This window comes from Prenolepis imparis, unplaced genomic scaffold, assembly GCF_030444845.1.
Source record: "Prenolepis imparis isolate NDT839.2.m4 unplaced genomic scaffold, iyPreImpa1.0 SCAF_12, whole genome shotgun sequence".
NCBI classification, from domain to species: Eukaryota; Metazoa; Arthropoda; class Insecta; order Hymenoptera; family Formicidae; genus Prenolepis; species Prenolepis imparis.
Genome location: NW_028141170.1, coordinates 7729257 through 7747046, shown reverse-complemented (window position 1 = coordinate 7747046; position 17790 = coordinate 7729257). Strand labels below are relative to the sequence as shown.

Sequence of the window (17790 nt, the reverse complement as noted above, 5' to 3'; positions counted from 1 at the left end):
ATTAATTAATTTCAGCGAGAAATCGCAAGAATATATTAATATACGATGTTCCGCGTGGAACATCGTATTCGAATCGATTCCCAAGACTTTTCCAGTGACTGAGTTTATACATTGATTCGTATTGTTCCGCGGCGGAGAGTGATTTCTTGATGTCTGCGGGAATGATCGACAGCTCGCGTTAGGATTTCCCTTTATCTCGATGCGCCTTTTCTTTCCTCTCGCATCAACCTCCGCGCACGACGCGCGTTTTCTCCTCCCCCTGAGGCTTACCACCCCCTCGCCATCTCGTCGATATATCTCATATCGGCAGGCAGAATCATTAATTTCATTTTATCACCGCGCGGGACTCGAAGCGGCCGGCGTGGTAATGCGTTTTAAATGTAAAACAGGCTAAGGCCTACGGCGCTATCAGAACGAACTCGCGATAAAATTTGAATCACATTCTCTTCGCCAAACTTTTCGGACAAGGCTGTTGTTAAATGGCGAATGAGAGAATTCTGAAGGAGAATGAAGTAATTCCGCAGATTGTACTACTTATTTTGAATTTTTCGAAGGGGACTCCTTTATGAAGACCTTGATAATATTAAATATCTTAATTTATTGCAATTAGAATTTAATTTAATTTGACTCGATGTGAATTTTACCTAAAATTTCTCATTAGAGTAATATTAATAGCATTCGACGTAAAAACTACAGATAGAGAATCAATATTAATCTTCACGTTAAATCCTTAAAATATTACATTATTTATATTGATAATAAATAAAAATTTAAATAATGCAACGTTACATCTTTTCTATTTTTATACTGTCCAAAAAACGAACGATCAAAAATTGCGACGCGATATATGAAAAAGTTAAGCATGATTTATAATGCCTAATACAACTTTAATTTATTGCTGGATCCCGTCACCCGTCTCGTCAGCGCGATGACATAAGTTATTATCGTGTACTCGAGATATGAAACACGCGAACACGGGCGATTGGCTGCAAGAAGGCGTCCCCCGACGTGAGTTGCTCATGGAAATGGACCGACGAGACGACGGGTATCGTCTATCGTTAAGCGGCTCAACTACCCACCACCCTATCCGAACTTCGTCCTTCCACTCTCCAAAAGCTCTCTTCTGTCGCGAAGGATAGGAAGAGAGAGAGAGAGAGAGAGAGAGAGAGAGAGAGAGAGAGAGAGAGAGAGAGAGAGAGAGAGAGAGTGAGAGAGAGAGGACTCGTTGTTCTACTTTATGAATATTCTCTTTGTGGGCGTCCCTTGATGCACTCGTTCACTTAGAAAATGTCAGTAAATGCTGCACCTTGCGCCGGTAAATGACCGGCCTCGTACCACAACGGAACGACAACGCCTTAATGGAGAAAGGATTATTTTGCGGATAAATTAATGGATGCTTTGCCGATGAGGATTTCGATAAGGTATTACCCTCAAAGAGGATAGTATATCAAGCAACGCTGTTAATAAATTAATATTGGACATATATATATAACCACGTAATTACAATCATATATAACGGGTTCTCACAAAGTTGCATTAAGCTCGATCAGTTTAGTTCTCGATATTTTATTGAAAAGAACATAAATTACCTCTTTAATATGTATATCTGAATATTATCATAAATATATTATAGCATAATGCGAAGAGAAATTCTACTTCAATATTTATTGTTATAAAAGCCACGTAATTATATAATGACAATATTGTTAGTATTAAATTATTATATTCTTTATGATCGAAAAAAATCTTAAACAATCAATTTTATAAATAGCGCGTATCATTTAGTTTTCCGACGGTTAGCAGCACATAAAACTATCTTATTCGGGAAATTCAAGAGTTACATTGATTAGATAAACGGAGAAAGGCTCGATAAAGCAATCTACGCCGGCGTTAATTAGTCATCCGAGACGGTCCAAAGCAATGAATGATTTAGTGAGCCGATCGCACGCTTCACAAAGAGGTTTCCCATGTTCCGAGTCCCGGTTATGCATATTGCAGGAACGTGCCCGTCATTCAAAATCCTCTCTCCACGATTACGCGGATTGTACTCCCTTTTTAATGCAATATCAACCCGACGATAAACGATTTTTTACCGGCGATGCCATTGTTTCTGGTAAATCTCGCGAGCGTAGCTGCTGGCGACCAATTGAATATATAATACCATCGATAATTGACTTTCATTATGCAATATGAAGCGCAATTTTTCAAATTTTGAGTTGTTGTCAAAAAAAAGATATACATTTTTTTCTGACAACTTTTTGTTTATATTACTTTCCACATTATTATATTAATTACTTTCCATTTTACATCGCGCAATAAATTTATATATATATTAATAATTTTATGTCTTTTCTTTCGTTTAAGCAAAGAGAAATGCACATGACAATTCTCGGAAAAATATTAATCGTTAGGAAAAAAATGTGAAATAGTTCGAAAAGGGGCAAATTCACACCTGCCAGATACCTAGGCGATCCGGAACGCTTTTATTCCTCAAGTTCTATCCTTGCCGTTTCACTTTCTCGCAAAGTGCAATTTCGCCCCGCACCCTCGCCATCGCCCGTCGCATCGGCAGCCAAGCAGTACCAACAGCATTATGCAAATGAGACGGTTCCGCCAACACGCACGTTGGAACCCCATTCGGCGGTATACTACCCCTCTATCCATCGGAAAAAAAAAAAGAAAAGAAAAAATCGAGGTTTGACTTCTGTCGGAGCATACCTCGATAAGGTCTCGACGAAGAAGAAGAAAGCGGCGTGGCGACTCCAGGGAGTCTTTGCAGCGTTTCGATTTTTCAAACGGCGCCCGGAAAATGAAGGTTTGATAGATATCTCATGGGAATGTCACCTGAGATAGTGCAATTCGACACCCGAGGGATTTCTGATTTTCACTGCGGCTCGAGGCGCAAGAGCCTGACGAGTTTAGTTTAGACGCGCGTCTTCTCCCAACGTTTCCAATCTACTGTCAGTATGTTATCTGATAAAACCAGCAGCTTCTGTCGTAGTAAATTTAATCGTACTATATATTATGGTAACATAATAGAACGAGAGAATACAATCAGGCGGTAAATTTTAATCCGCGACTATTCTAATTAAATTTAGAACATGCGATATCTTGTGTCAGGGAATCTCAATTAGACTTTGAGAATTAAACCGTGTTTTATATTAAAAGAAAAATAAGGTGTAATTATCAAAGTTCTGTCTTATTTTCTCAAATCGAATACAGTGTTAGAGAAGCATTAAACAGACATGGCAGAAGAGGGCTGTAAAAAGATAAATGAACAATCAAAGGCGCGAAGAAAAAAAGCGGGGCGCTTTTGATGTGTCATATTCAATTACCGATCCGAATAACGTAACAGCTTCGCGCGACTTTTCGAATCACGGACGAAAAGGTTAACCCCTTTCTCATTTCGGGCTATTTCCCGTCGCGTGCTCGTCGTTTGCAATTTAATTACATCCGGCATCCAATCGCGGAAAACTTTTCGTCGGGAGAATTCGAGCAGAGGAGACAGAGAAAGAACGCGACGGGGAATTAGAGAGAGGCTCGATCGAAAGGGAGAGAGGGAGAAGTTGGGTATACCGGAGCGCAGCGGAATAAGTGATCGATTCCTTGATAATTACGTTAACGCGAACGTACTGGCGGGCCGATCAGCCGCGAATAACGTAATTACGGAGTCGCATTACTGCACGCACGCGGGAGGATCGGCTGCATCAACGACCCGACTGGCTTCGTTCTCTCGCCACTCATAGTGCTCTATCTTGTTTTCCGTCCTCCCTCGCGCGAGGACCGTCAATGGATCAAAGTAAGTCAGCTTTGATCAGCGCGGATTCATTTGATTTACGCGTTACTTTCGCGGTGCGTGATCGAACGAGAGGTTCTCCCCCGCACATTTTATTGGAAACAGAAGATGCGGCGACGCGACAAAATATTATCTATAACGTCACGGATAATTGGGAAATATTTTATTATTATTATATAGCGAAGAATCGATGTCATTATATATATGTACACGTATATATCGGATAACATCGATGGACGTTATTCGGGTACGAAATTTTTCATAACGTATCTTGATGAAAACGCAGATACTATATTCGATAACATGTCCGCGGTCGTAACTGTTATTTTCATTGTAATAAACATTAAACGAAATTGGATTCACAAATTGTGTGACGCGACTCTGTAATATGAAATTTTATCCGGAAATCGGCGCTGCGGGAATGGGAATTATATCATACACGAATTGACCGACGAAAATCGCTTCAAAACGCATGCATAATTTCATGCGAGATGGTCATTATTTTTACTCGATCTAAATTGGAATGCGCACGTATGATTGTACCCGGCATATTTGTGAAGCTAAAGTAACCGCATGAAAAAATCGGTATAATTATTTAACTTTTAGATGCGTATATGTATAAACAAACAAGAAACGCACTAATTAAAATGTAATCGTAATTATTTCGTTAAAAAAAACAATGCAATTTCAGTTCGAGAAAGAATTTGCAAAAAGCATCGGAAAGAGAGAGGAAATCTCCCTTTTTACATCGCGACACTGTTTACATTTCGAGCCATTTAAACTTTGCTTACAGAAGCATTGTCGCGCAGTCGGTTGATTAACACTTCAAACGGAAAAACCGCAAAATAGCCCATAATGACAGTGTTCGCAGGGAGAGGCAACCAACCGCATGTTCGATAAATCGAGGTCTCGTTAGAGCGGCTTTATACCCGTCACAAAAGGGAGAAACCGCCCCTTACCTTTGAAACTGACTGTGAAAACGTTACGTATTGTACACACAACACATACACATTGCAAATTATTTGTTCCGAGCATCCAATTTCACTTGCCGAAACATTGTTATTCTGCATCTTTTATTACAAGTTCATAAAAATTGTAAAGAAATGGAAAAAAAATTTGGAAAGAATAATTAGACGTGTCAGTGCTCTGAATATCCTTTTTCGAAAAATATATTCTCGAATATATAAGAAAAACAATAAAAAATAAAATTCATAAACGATCGTATACGATGTGGTAAAATAGCTATATAATGTAGCTGTAGAAATAAATATATCAGAATAGAATTAAGCGGTTTTGCAGTGGCCTAATGAATGAATCTATCATTGCACCCCTAATTCGAGTTTCGACCCACCGCGAAATTGTGAGCAGTTGAAACGCGGATTTCATTGCGGAGAATTACTGTTGCAGAAAGCAAACAGTTGAGTTTGTGTTAACCAAATGTACAGCTAAACATAGAATTGAACTTCTTGTTCCAGGAGATTATCCGAATAATAGATATCGTTCTTCGCGATTTAACGCGATGTGTAATAATACCAACTTGTCTATCAGCTCGCACGGGATGCTGATTAATTCAAGAAGATCCGTGTGTCAGACAGGACTCCTCTGCCAAGAGCGATCAGAGGACGATCGTTTAATAATATTCACTTGCGCCGATGGTAGTATCGTCGCTCGATGTTCGAAATATCCGCGGAATTAAATAGCGCGCGAGAAGAGCCCGACGAAATCGATAAATCGTCCTGAAACGAAGGGGATGACCAGGAAAAGCGGAAGGGGCAGGTGATAGGGAAGGGTGCCGTCGCGTGGTACACGTTAATGGATAATAGGATATCCGTTACGGTCCCGACCTCTCGAGTCCGTCTCCGGCTTCTATTCAGCCAGGCGTATAAAGATAAACTCGATATCGCGACGCGAAAGAAACCATCCAGCGAGCCATATAATTATTTCGCGTTCTCGAGCGCTTTGCGTCCGTTCTCGAGCCGAATATCGAGTTCGCGCGTCTGAGGATGAGCGAAAGGACTTGATATTAATGAAGCTCGGTGTTCTATCGTCGACGAAGCGGCGGCAAAGCAACGTCTGCATCAGTCGGAAAATAACAGAACGATGCTATCATATATTTTTTTAATAGAAAATTCATTTCTACGATGATGTGAAAATCGCTTATTTTATTAAAAGTAGGAAAAATACACTAAGAAATTAAATATAATGTAAAAATCTATTTTTTTTAAATTAAATTAAATTTTAAATAAGACACACAAGGTGATGAATTAAAGAAATTACATTTTATAATTTTCCACAATAAAATATATATTATAATGATACTATTAATATGATATAATTATATTTCAAATAAAATTGATAAATGTGCAGACTTGTCAGGAGAAAATTTCAGTAGAAACCCTCGATCGTTAAAACATCGTGATGCATCACCGATACATTTCATAGGAGCAGAAGAGTTACAACTACTACTTCGGACTATTTGTACGACGTTCGATTCGTCTTTTAACGTTTCTGCGCGTTCGAGGAAGCTTTCCTAGCAAGATCGAAAGATCAAAACCGGGCGAATCGTAAGTTAAGAAAAATATCAGCAAGAGAGAGAAAGAAGGAGGGAGAAGGGAGGTACTGAATGCAGTCCCTATTAAAACAGAAGCTAAGTGTTTCGATATTTATCGGTTAGCACTTTGGCCGGTCGTTCCCGTGAATGGCTGCAGAATAATGGCAGGGGGTAGTAACATGCCAGCCGGCAGTAGGTTATATTTTCTGGAGAAGCGCCAACGACAACGGTAGTAGAAACGACTTTGCGAAGGAACAGGCAAAAGAGCGAGGAGAGACGAAGCATCGGAGAAGAAAAAAAAAGACAGAGAGGGAAGTGAGGGGGAGGGGGAGGGAAAGAAATCGCGAAATTCAATTTTCCTCCCTCCGCGATAGCTCCGTGCCTCCTTAATCGCCGAAAATATTGGTCCAGCTTTTTTGGTTGCCCATCCACCCGAAATTCTTCCGCTCGCATCTTTCGTTGGACAGTATCTCAACCCATCTTTCAAGGCCATCGGTTGGACCGTAGCCAGACACTTTTACGGGGAAATTTACGAGGGTCTTAACGCCGTAGGACGTTCCGAGGGATGCCGCGGCTTCCTGAGAAAATTACGTGACTTTTACGCTTCTCTATCTTAAGAGCGACGCATGTTTTGGCACAGTAATGTTGCGCGGCCATCGCGTCTGAATGGAAATGTCCAGTGGTTAAAGAACGCTTGCGGAGCTTGCTCTTATCTGATGGCGATTCAAGTGGAAGAACGAGGAACCTACGGGGACACTCACATTTACACCGTTTAATGCTAACCGGTTGGCCAAGGTATCGCGATAAGACACGGGACACGTTAATTTATCGTGGTCCTACGTGTGGCTGGTACATTTTATACAAAATAAGTATTCGTCAGGTACGCGAAATAATATTGCTTTTTGCGACGAATGACTACAAAGTTAACGTTGTGCTCTGCAGCGCTGAATATTTAATATACAAAGAAAATAACACAATTTACGCGCAGAATTTATAATTCGCGACCACAGTGTCTTATCAATTTACAGCAAAATCACGTATCTCATCTGCGGTCCGTTAATTCGTGCTTTACTGCCAACGGCTTAATTATATGATATAAAAGCTGCGTGCAATAAAGCCCATCCGACAGCGTCTGCCTTTCCCCAACTGGCATCGTGATTAACGTTTCTTTTACTGCGAATGTAAAGCGCTTTATGGCGACCTGCGCCGTTATCTCCAAGATCGAGGCTTTATTATGACACCCGGTAGCGGGTAAAGGGGAGAAGAGGAGGGCAGAGCTGAGAGAGAACCGGCGACGGAGGAAGAACAGTCGTTTGAGGGGGCGGCGGGCAGATATACCGGGTATCCCGCCCGAGGGAACATTAGTCCTGGGAACCAGGAAACATGGGAATCATGCGGTACCTGCCGTACTACCCTCCCTCCCATTTCCCAACAGGGCCGTAGCGAATCCCGCGAGTACCCCCGAGGGCTACCGGCTGCTACTGTCCAGTTCACCCTTTCAACCGCTGCTAACAGTTGCGGCTGTTTCGATAAAACGAGAGAGTTTCCTAAAGTGTTCGACTAGCAGTTCACTATGTTGCCTAGGAACTATATAGTGAAAAAAATAGTTAACCGTCCCGACATTTTCAATCACGCAAAAAGCGTCTGGAGTATTAAAATTTCAATTTTTGCATATGCGCTCTCATTTATGTCGTTAGATGCATTTTAATATTAGAATGTGCTAATATTTTTTAATATCGATTTTTATATTAAATAAAATAACGTGAATATTAAAGAGATATTAAAATATTTTAAAAATTCCGTCTTTGTTTGGTAGAAATTAATATCAATATTTTGAATATATATATTAATATATAAATTTTGCGCGTGATGCATTTGGGGGGGGGGGGGGGGGAGCAAAGAGTCTGGCCTTTATCATTTTTTATAATCAAAATGCATAGATATAGTCATTATATCGCTAATGTAACATATATTTTATAATATATTATAAAATTGATTTTATAATCCCTTTCTAAAAAAGCCATGTTAAGTCGATTCTCGCAAGTATTGTTGCCTCTTTCCGTCTCGATTTGCGTTGTGCGTTATATTCTTAGTATCGAGAGGCTGTCATCGCAAGGGTTAGCAGTTTGACAGTTTGTTTAAAATTAAATTAAATAAAATAATATATTTTAAATTATATGTTATAATACTTTAAACTCGATTAATATTTTTGACAGTTATCAGCTGATTTCTGTTAACTATCAAAAATATTAATCGAGTTTAAAGTATTATACTCGTATGTAACATATTATTTAAAACACATTATTTTATTTTATTTTATTTTGAACAAACTGTTAAACTACTAACTCTAGCAATGACAGCCTTTCGGTGCTACGAATATAACGCACAATGCGAATCGAAACAGTCAATCAGTATCGCGAAAATGATGCAACAATAGTTACGAGAATCGACTTAATATGCTTTTTTAGAAAGGGATGTTATAATATATTAAATTCGATTAATATTTTTGACAATTATCAGCTGATTTTTGCCAAAAAATATTAATCGCGAATAAGATATTATAACATATTTAAAATATATTAATATTTTAATATTTTCAACATATCGTACATATGTATATAATAATATACACCTCCATTAGCGCTATTAAAATGTTATAAATAAACAATTTCTCACTCACCGATACGTGCAATAGCTGAGTTGTAGTACAGCATACATTGATCTGAAAACAAAATATTCAAATTATGTATATACATATGTGTGTGTCGAACATCTCATAAACAGCTTTAAAAAAAATGCAGTTTAGAAAAAATGTTTTTATTTTGCATACCTCACAGATGCCCCGCTGTCGCCCGATGCCTCCCCGGGCCTCCTCCTCCTCTCTTGGTCCTTCGTAGCACTCACGACACTCGCGAAAATACGTATAATTATTTGCCCGAAACTTTACACGGCACTCCCGACACGACGCGTGAATCGCACTGTGTATAGCAATGCTACCTGTAACAAATAAATACATACAAATTAGAATAATCTTATTATTTCGCATTATAACATACACAATATAAATATGTAAACTAGAATTAACGATAAATATATCCACGGATCGCAACACATTCGCGCGCACGAAAACAGGTCAAGTTGGGTTATGTTGGCAAGAGATTTTGCATCGAATTTTTCGCGAAATATGCGTTTCGAACGATTACGCCTACATATTAACGTTGAAATTATGATATGCTGAATTGATAAATATTACAATACAAAGGTTAGAAATCGTTTCTAACGATTATGCTTACTAATTAATCACAGCGGGACGCAGCTCGACCGGCCTGATACTCGCGGCGTTTCGGTAATGGCCGCTATTCGCTACAAACATCGGCAACTTCACTCTAATAGCGCGCGCGCGATATATACTATATACATGTGTGTGTGTGTGTGTGTGTGTGTGTGAGACTTAATATTAATAATATTAATTAATTAAAACTCGAAGGAGATTCGTTCGAAAAGCTAGATAGCTTTAGAAAGAAAAAATATTAATCGAGAATAAGGTATTATAACATATCATTTACAACATATTACTATTTTATAACTTTTACCATATTATTATTTTAAAATTTAATTAGCAAATTATAACATACACAATATAAATATAAATATGTAAGCTAGAATATTTAATTAGCAAATTTTCGCTTTATTAATATTTCTTGATAGAAATCAGCTGATTAAAGCGTTAATTTGCTAATTAATTTTTAAAATAATAATATGTTATAAAAATTAAAATAATGTTTTAAATAATATGTTATAATACTTTAAACACGATTAATATTTTTGACAGTTATCAGCTGATTTCTGTCAAAAAATATTAAATGAGAATAAGGTATTATAACATATTATTTACAACATATTACTATTTTAATTTTGTTTTAATTTAAATTTAAAAATTAATAATTTTAAAAATTTAATATGTATATGTAAGCTAGAATATTTTCGCTTTATTAATATTTTTTGACAGAAATCAACTAATTAAAAATTAAAGTGTTAATTTGCTAATTAATTTTTAAAATAATAATATGGTAAAAAATTAAAATAGTAATATGTTTGTAATATGTTTGTAAATAATATATTATAATACCTTATTTTCGATTAATATTTTTTGACAGAAATCAGCTGATAACTGTCAAAAATATTAATCGTGTTTAAAGTATTATAATATATTATTTAAAACATTCTTTTTTAACATAAAATCGAAGAATGACGCGCGCGTACCGCGCGCTTGTGTTGTTCTAGTAAATGTATAAACAAAAAGACAAATAATGGCACGTCTAGTCTCACGAGTAAAATATAGATAAGGGAAAAAACTTAAAGTCGGCGCGACTGAGGAGTAAATGTACTTCATGGCAGCGACACGTGCGGACTGTCACGAAGACCTTCGCAAACTTTTTTTCATTCGTTCTTTTCCTTCCTTTCCCTTTTTCACTCTTCCCGTCTCTGTTCTCTTCTTAGCTTGGCATGCACAGACACGCACAGTGGCTATTAATACACCATTAAAGTTCCATCGGGACTATCTCGAGAATATTAGAAGATGCAAGATGTAAACGTTCCTCATTAAAAATGTATGATTCCATATTTTTCTCGCGCGCAGTGTCTTTCGCACACCGGGTCTTTATTCACAGGATTTAACAGATCGTTTAGAATATAATACATTTTTTAATTGCATTTAAATTACGCGACTATTAAAAAAAAACTGTACGTATAATTACGCAGATTTTAAACTCTATACATATTTTTTCTGGAAATTGTATAAAATTTTCAAAGATTGCTAATTAATTTTGTCGTCAGCCTTTCAATGTACAAATTGCAATACAACGATCCCAAGCGCTACATGCATCTTTCGTCTAATCTATGTGTCGTCTGCGCTTTCTATGGAGTCGACGCAAACCACTGGATGCAAACTTAATCTCCGGGAGTAGCCCGTTTCGTTGGCGGGAGATATTATCAGCTCGAAACACAGGTCGGGCAAGAAACAATGTGCGTTTGGAGGATACGTTACGGCGTCTGGATCGTAGTATAGAGAGGAGGTAAGGCCGGGCCGACCGGAAGATAGTGGTAAGGGGGAAGCTCACGATACGAACGTTTATCAATGATATACAGTATGCGCGGCGCAACAAGGATCGTCGGTATACACACTGCACTGATCGGGAAGGGACTCTGAATGTACGGCTATGCCCGTTGGCGTTATGCCACGAGGCACGCGACCCCGCCATACGCGTAAATATGAACCGCTTTATGCACTCGCCCTGGCTGCCGTTAACCCCCTGCCCCGTCTTCCTGCACCCCTATCCTACTCGAACGAGAACGAGCGAGCGATTGCAAACGGGACGGACGCCTCATTTCGATACGACAAAACGCAATCGATGAAAGATTGAGTAAAAACACATGGAATCACTGGCGGATCCTGGGGGGGTTAATTCCCTCCCCCTTGCAAAAAGAAACAGTTTGGTGAATTTGTTTAAAAAATATAAATAAAGAAAAACAAACATTAAAGAGCTATCGACGTCAGGATCCGCTAGTGTATATATCTAAGTATAAGATACACTGTAAATTATACTCATTACGCATTCAAGGAGTTAAGTATAGATTAAGTCAGACATAGGACGAAATGATGATAATTTCATTGCACAAAGATAATTAGGTGAAATTCTTTATATCTATATAATATATATATATATATATATAATATATATATATAATATATATTATATCTATATAATATATATTATATAGATACAAAGAATTTCGCCTAATTATTTTCGTACAACAAAATTATCTCATCATTTCGTCCTATGTCTGACTTAATCTATACTTAATTCCTTGAATGCGTAATGAGTATAATTTCCAGTGTATCTTATACATACATATTGTATATATTATATAGATATAAAGAATTTCGCCTAATTATTTTCGTGCAACGAAATTATCTCATCATTTTGTCGTATGTCTGACTTAATCTATACTTAACTCCTTGAATGCGTAATGAGTATAATTTACAGTGTATCTTATACTTTTATATATATATATTTTATATATATTATATATATATATATATAAAAGTATAAGATACACTGTAAATTATACTCATTACGCATTCAAGGAATTAAGTATAGATTAAGTCAAACATACGACGAAATGATGAGATAATTTCGTTGCATGAAAATAATTAGGCGAAATTCTTTATATCTATATAATATACATACATATATAAATATATATATATAAGTATAAAATACACTGGAAATTATACTCATTACGCATTCAAGGAGTTAAGTTTAGATTAAGTCAGACATATGACGAAATGATGAGATAATTTCGTTGCACGAAAATAATTAGGCGAAATTCTTTATATCTAAATAATATATACAATATGTATGTATAAGATACACTGGAAATTATACTCATTACGCATTCAAGGAGTTAAGTATAGATTAAGTCAGACATATGACGAAATGATGAGATAATTTCGTTGCACGAAAATAATTAGGCGAAATTCTTTATATCTAAATAATATATACAATATGTATGTATAAGATACACTGGAAATTATACTCATTACGCATTCAAGGAGTTAAGTATAGATTAAGTCAGACATATGACGAAATGATGAGATAATTTCGTTGCACGAAAATAATTAGGCGAAATTCTTTATATCTAAATAATATATACAATATGTATGTATAAGATACACTGGAAATTATACTCATTACGCATTCAAGGAGTTAAGTATAGATTAAGTCAGACATAGGACGAAATAATGAGATAATTTCGTTGCACGAAAATAATTAGGCGAGAAATTCTTTATATCTATATAATATACATATATATATATATATATATATACTGGCGGATCCTGGGAGGGGGGAGGGGTTAACCCCCCCTTGCAAATTAAAAGAAACAGTTTTGCTGAATTTGTTTAAAAAATATAAATAAAGAAAACAAACATTAAAGAGCTATCGACGTCGTTGATCCTGGAATAAAAACTAATCATAAAACCAAAAATATTAAATAAAATAATTTTGCAAAACCCCCCCATTATCGACGTCAGGATCCGCTAGTGCATGGGATAATGGAGAAACTCTGTAGAACGCGCGTTCTAAAAAGCGAGCCGCGAAAAACGAAAGACGATTCCCTGGTTTAATCTGGCATTTCCACCGCGAGAAGTCAAATTTGAATGAATAATTAAGTATTAATTTATCGCTGAGTCGTTACTTTAATTCAACATTTATTTTGCTCATGAAATAAATTTAAAAAATAAAAAAGAACGCTTAATATCGAATGGAAAGTGCAAATTTATCGAATAAAAGAAAGGAAAGTATATTTAAAAAAATTTAATTAAATTAGCACTTAATTATGTGATATCCGAGTTTGATTTATCGCGGTAAGGATGTTATAATGAAGGAAGTTATAATGAAGATTATTAATCTTAGCATCAGCTGTCCAGTCTCAGTACTAACTACCGATGTTCGCACAATCGTCTGTATCAACCACGATATTCAGCCGGCTGAATACATTACATATTTAATGGTCTGCTGCAGTTTACACTGGTAGCTTGACTGCATGATTTAAAGCGCCCAGACATCGAGCGCGTATTAAAGAAAGATGTATACAAAATGCTTCGCAAGACGATTCACATCGAATTTCGATGAGATTATTTTTGACAGATCGATGAGCTTGAAAATATTTAAGCATCGACATAAAATTAAGTCTAAAGAGTAAAACAACTTATTTTCTAGTTTATATACATTTATACAGTTTCTTTGTGTCAACCCCTTATTTCAATAAAGCACTTTTGTGACAATTCATGATTACGAGATAATATTCTTGGAGAGAAAAAAAAGAAGGATCCATTTCCTTCTTCTCTCTCTTTTCTTCCTTAATATTGAGGCAATAAGCTGCGAGGGGCGAGTGATCTCGAGTCTTTATTTCCTTTTCGACATCGTTAAGTGAAGGTCGCGCGATCCAGCCCTTTCAGAGCAATTGAACGATTTGAATTAACGGTTTTCCGAAAAGAGGCACGGGGACACACAAGTCGAGAGATGGTTTTTATCGGATCTGATACGCCAGAGTAGCCGATGTCCCGGAATAAGGCGAGACTATAAACTAGGAGCCCGCGAACAAATCAATGTGAGTGCTTTTCAGCTTGAAGCGATGATAGGAGAAGAAAGGCGAAAACGAGAGTTCGCTTCGTAACTCTACGTGAATACTGTATGCTATCAATCTGATCGTCAAAAGGTATTTCCGCGCTCTATTCCCGTCGTAGAGCATGGAAATGAAGCAGTTTACACGCCTCGGCTTTTCACAAAATCTTGCGAGTTTACATAAAAATCTCGTATAAATTCTTTATAGCTTTAAGCGAATCAGCGCTGAAGAATTTTTCAATAAACAAAGCTGAAGAAGAAAAAAAAGTTGATTTTATGTTCAAATTTAATACAGATATGTGTAAATGATCTCTGAAATTTAATTTTAATAGTAAATCCTTTAACGAATTTAGATATAATTTTTTGCGACTATTAAATTGTCAAAATTAAATCTTTTAAATCTTTTCAGAATTTTTCTTGAATTTTAGTTATCAACATAAAGACAAAAATAAAATCTTCTGTGTATATCGACCAAACATAGTAATAGAAACTTGTTGTTACTAAAAATATCGTACGGCAGATATCGAATGGAAAGAAAAATAACGGGTAAGAATAACGAAAGCAATGAAATATCGAAGGAGCAGCGACTTTATAAAAACCCGGAATCGCAAGTGAGCTATAGATCGTGTGAAATCAGTGAAAGTATTGCAGGCTCGCTTTCCTGGAATTTAAAAGCAGTGAGGAGAAGCGAGGAGAAACGATCGCCTCTACGGATAAAAATTTCCGGGACTTTGGATGGTTCTTGAAATGGGATGAGGATTTTCTATGGAAAAGATTTTTCATGAAAACCTGGAAGTCTGCGTCTGACAGTCCACGCTGCCACGCCTGGACAGCGGAAGTCCGTGAATTGAAAGTTCGTATGCTACGAGAGAGAGGGACACAGAGCTGTTGAAGCTGTTAATATCCACGAGATGCAGGAAGTTCCTCTCGAGAACTCTGAGTTTCGTAGTCGGACGACGGCGAGTACTAAGTAAACGAGATATGATTGAAAAGTATATTATGATTGGAGAATTAATTGTAGAGCTGGACAAATATTAATATAATTTGAAAAATAGAGAAACAGATTATAATATACACCGACGATGAATTTATATTAAAATATAAATTGTGCTACTTTTTTATAATATAGAATTTTTTTATAATATAGAATGTGTAAGCTGAGAATTTTCTCCCTTTCTCTCTCTTTCTAAATTTTGAATTTTCTTGAAATAAGTTTAAACAATCAAATAGAGAATAATTTTTCAATCTATTTGTCTTAAAAATTAATTTCATTATCGATATAATTAATCTTGATCTTCTCTTTTTTCGCCGTTAAATATTTATCATTCGAACCATAAGATGATCTCTTATATAGCGTATATATTATATTAACTCCACTTGTACATTACTCAGTGCACAAATACGCATCCAAATGCATAAGATGCATTAAAAAAATAGAAAAACCATAAGCCCATTGATCACGTGTGAATCAGCTCCTCGTAGATCCAAGAAAAAGCATTCTAAGACGGCCAACTCCAGTAGAATCGGCTAGCACGAAGGGAAAGATATGGAGGGAATCAGCCTGGGTGGACAGGGGATGAGTTTACAAGCGAGAGAGCCGGGGGCAGGACAAGTCGGTTTATCAGGTCTCGCTCGGCGGAGCCATTGAATGAACAGCCGTTTAGCCCAGGCGGCGTATTGTCGAACCAGACATCACGGAAATTCGAGTGCACCCTTCCCCTTCCCGATTGCCCCCCTCTGCACGCGTTCCCTTCGATTCGCATTTTCTTCTTGCTACGTGCTCCAGCTACGGCCCGAGACGTCGGCGACACGTGGAAATGCTTTAGTGAGGTGAGCCTCATCGTCGTTCTCGTTCTCGTCGTCGTCGTCGTCGTCGTCGTCGTCGTCGTCGTCGATGTCGTAGTCTCGCAAACGAAGGGTCTCATGCATTTTTGATAAACGCCGCCGTCTTACGTTATACTATTGCGACATCCTGCCTTTCGGCGCGTACGCCACGGCTCTAAAATGTACGTGACGGTGGCTGTTGAAGAGTCTCGATGGATTCTCAGATGCTATTAGGGACCGTCTGGCTCGTGTATATCGTGTAATAGCAATTGCAATTGCTCTCAAAGGAACTATGACTTATGACTGACACGAAATATATTATATTATATTTTATTCTATATTAATATTCCTTAAAATATTAATTCTTCAACATAAAAAAATTTAGAACTTTACAAAAATTTCTTTTAATTTGAGAGTTGCAATCAAAATAGAGAGAAATATATTTCAAAGGTCTAATGCAGTCAGGATTAGAGAAGATTGAATTCAAAGTACGGACGTAAAAAAGCGCGAATGTGGGACGACTAACGCGAAAAGTTTTTTAGTGGTCTTAAACAGTGGTCGTTTTTCGCTGAGAATCTCAATATTATCATAGTTAGTTCAGCTAACAAAATGAAATTTTAATATTTATTTCGTACGTTAACAACTGCATATCTTTGCTAATCCGCAAGTTTAAACAATTTATGACACTTTCCGTAAATTTAATCCGCGTATGCACGAGCCAGGATTTTTTGCAACGAGCATTTACACATTTTACTTGTTGCATGTATATAAATAAAATTAATAAATGATCTGAATTTTATTCTTGTTAGTTACGTAATAAGGACGAGTTAAAACGTGCGGATAATTGAGTGGATCGATTATGCATTTGTATTGATATTTTCGATAAATTAATTAATAAAATTGTAACATTAAATAACGTATATGATATATTCGCAATAATAATTAATATAATATAATATATTAATTAATTTTTTTTATAACACATTATATTCGTAATATATTATTTTATAATCTAACGCAAAACTTAAAACATTATTATTATTATTATAAAGAAACTCATTTTCGTGTTAATTAAAAATCCGATAATTATAAAATTGTTTATTAATTTTAATTAGGTAGAATATATTTCCTTACGGCAGAGAAACATCTGATTCGCGACAAGTTGATGAATAAAAATAGGGCCAGAATGGTTGACAAATTTTGCGAGGTGCAAATTAAGACGCGCCGAAATCGATAACGAATGAAATATGGTGAGTGTCATTGTCGAGTAATCCAATGTTCTACAACGTGTGTGCTGGCAGGAGAGCACAGATACGGGACGGATATCCTCCCTCTCCCCCACGTCGCGTAATGTAATTTGTCCGCGTAGCTGGTTACAAGAGAGCGTCGCGAGAGTACGCGTATGTATGTGCTTGGGGTGGTGTATATGT

The 17790-nt window shown here is 36.7% G+C and overlaps 2 protein-coding genes across 6 annotated transcripts in view; one reads left to right on the top strand and one right to left on the bottom strand.

Annotated features, from left to right (window-relative positions):
- Positions 1-17790, bottom strand: part of LOC145944121 (uncharacterized) — a 399257-nt gene that overhangs the window by 249572 nt on the left and 131895 nt on the right. For all 3 annotated transcript variants that reach the window (XM_083052238.1, XM_083052240.1, XM_083052241.1), the window contains exons 8-9: positions 9178-9344; positions 9028-9069 (exon numbers count right to left, since the gene is read on the bottom strand). The gene's annotated coding sequence lies outside the window, so the exon portion shown is untranslated. The remainder of the gene's footprint in view (positions 1-9027; positions 9070-9177; positions 9345-17790) is intronic.
- The window catches only part of LOC145944111 (uncharacterized), a 332431-nt gene that overhangs the window by 252043 nt on the left and 62598 nt on the right, over positions 1-17790 (top strand). The window lies entirely within an intron of this gene.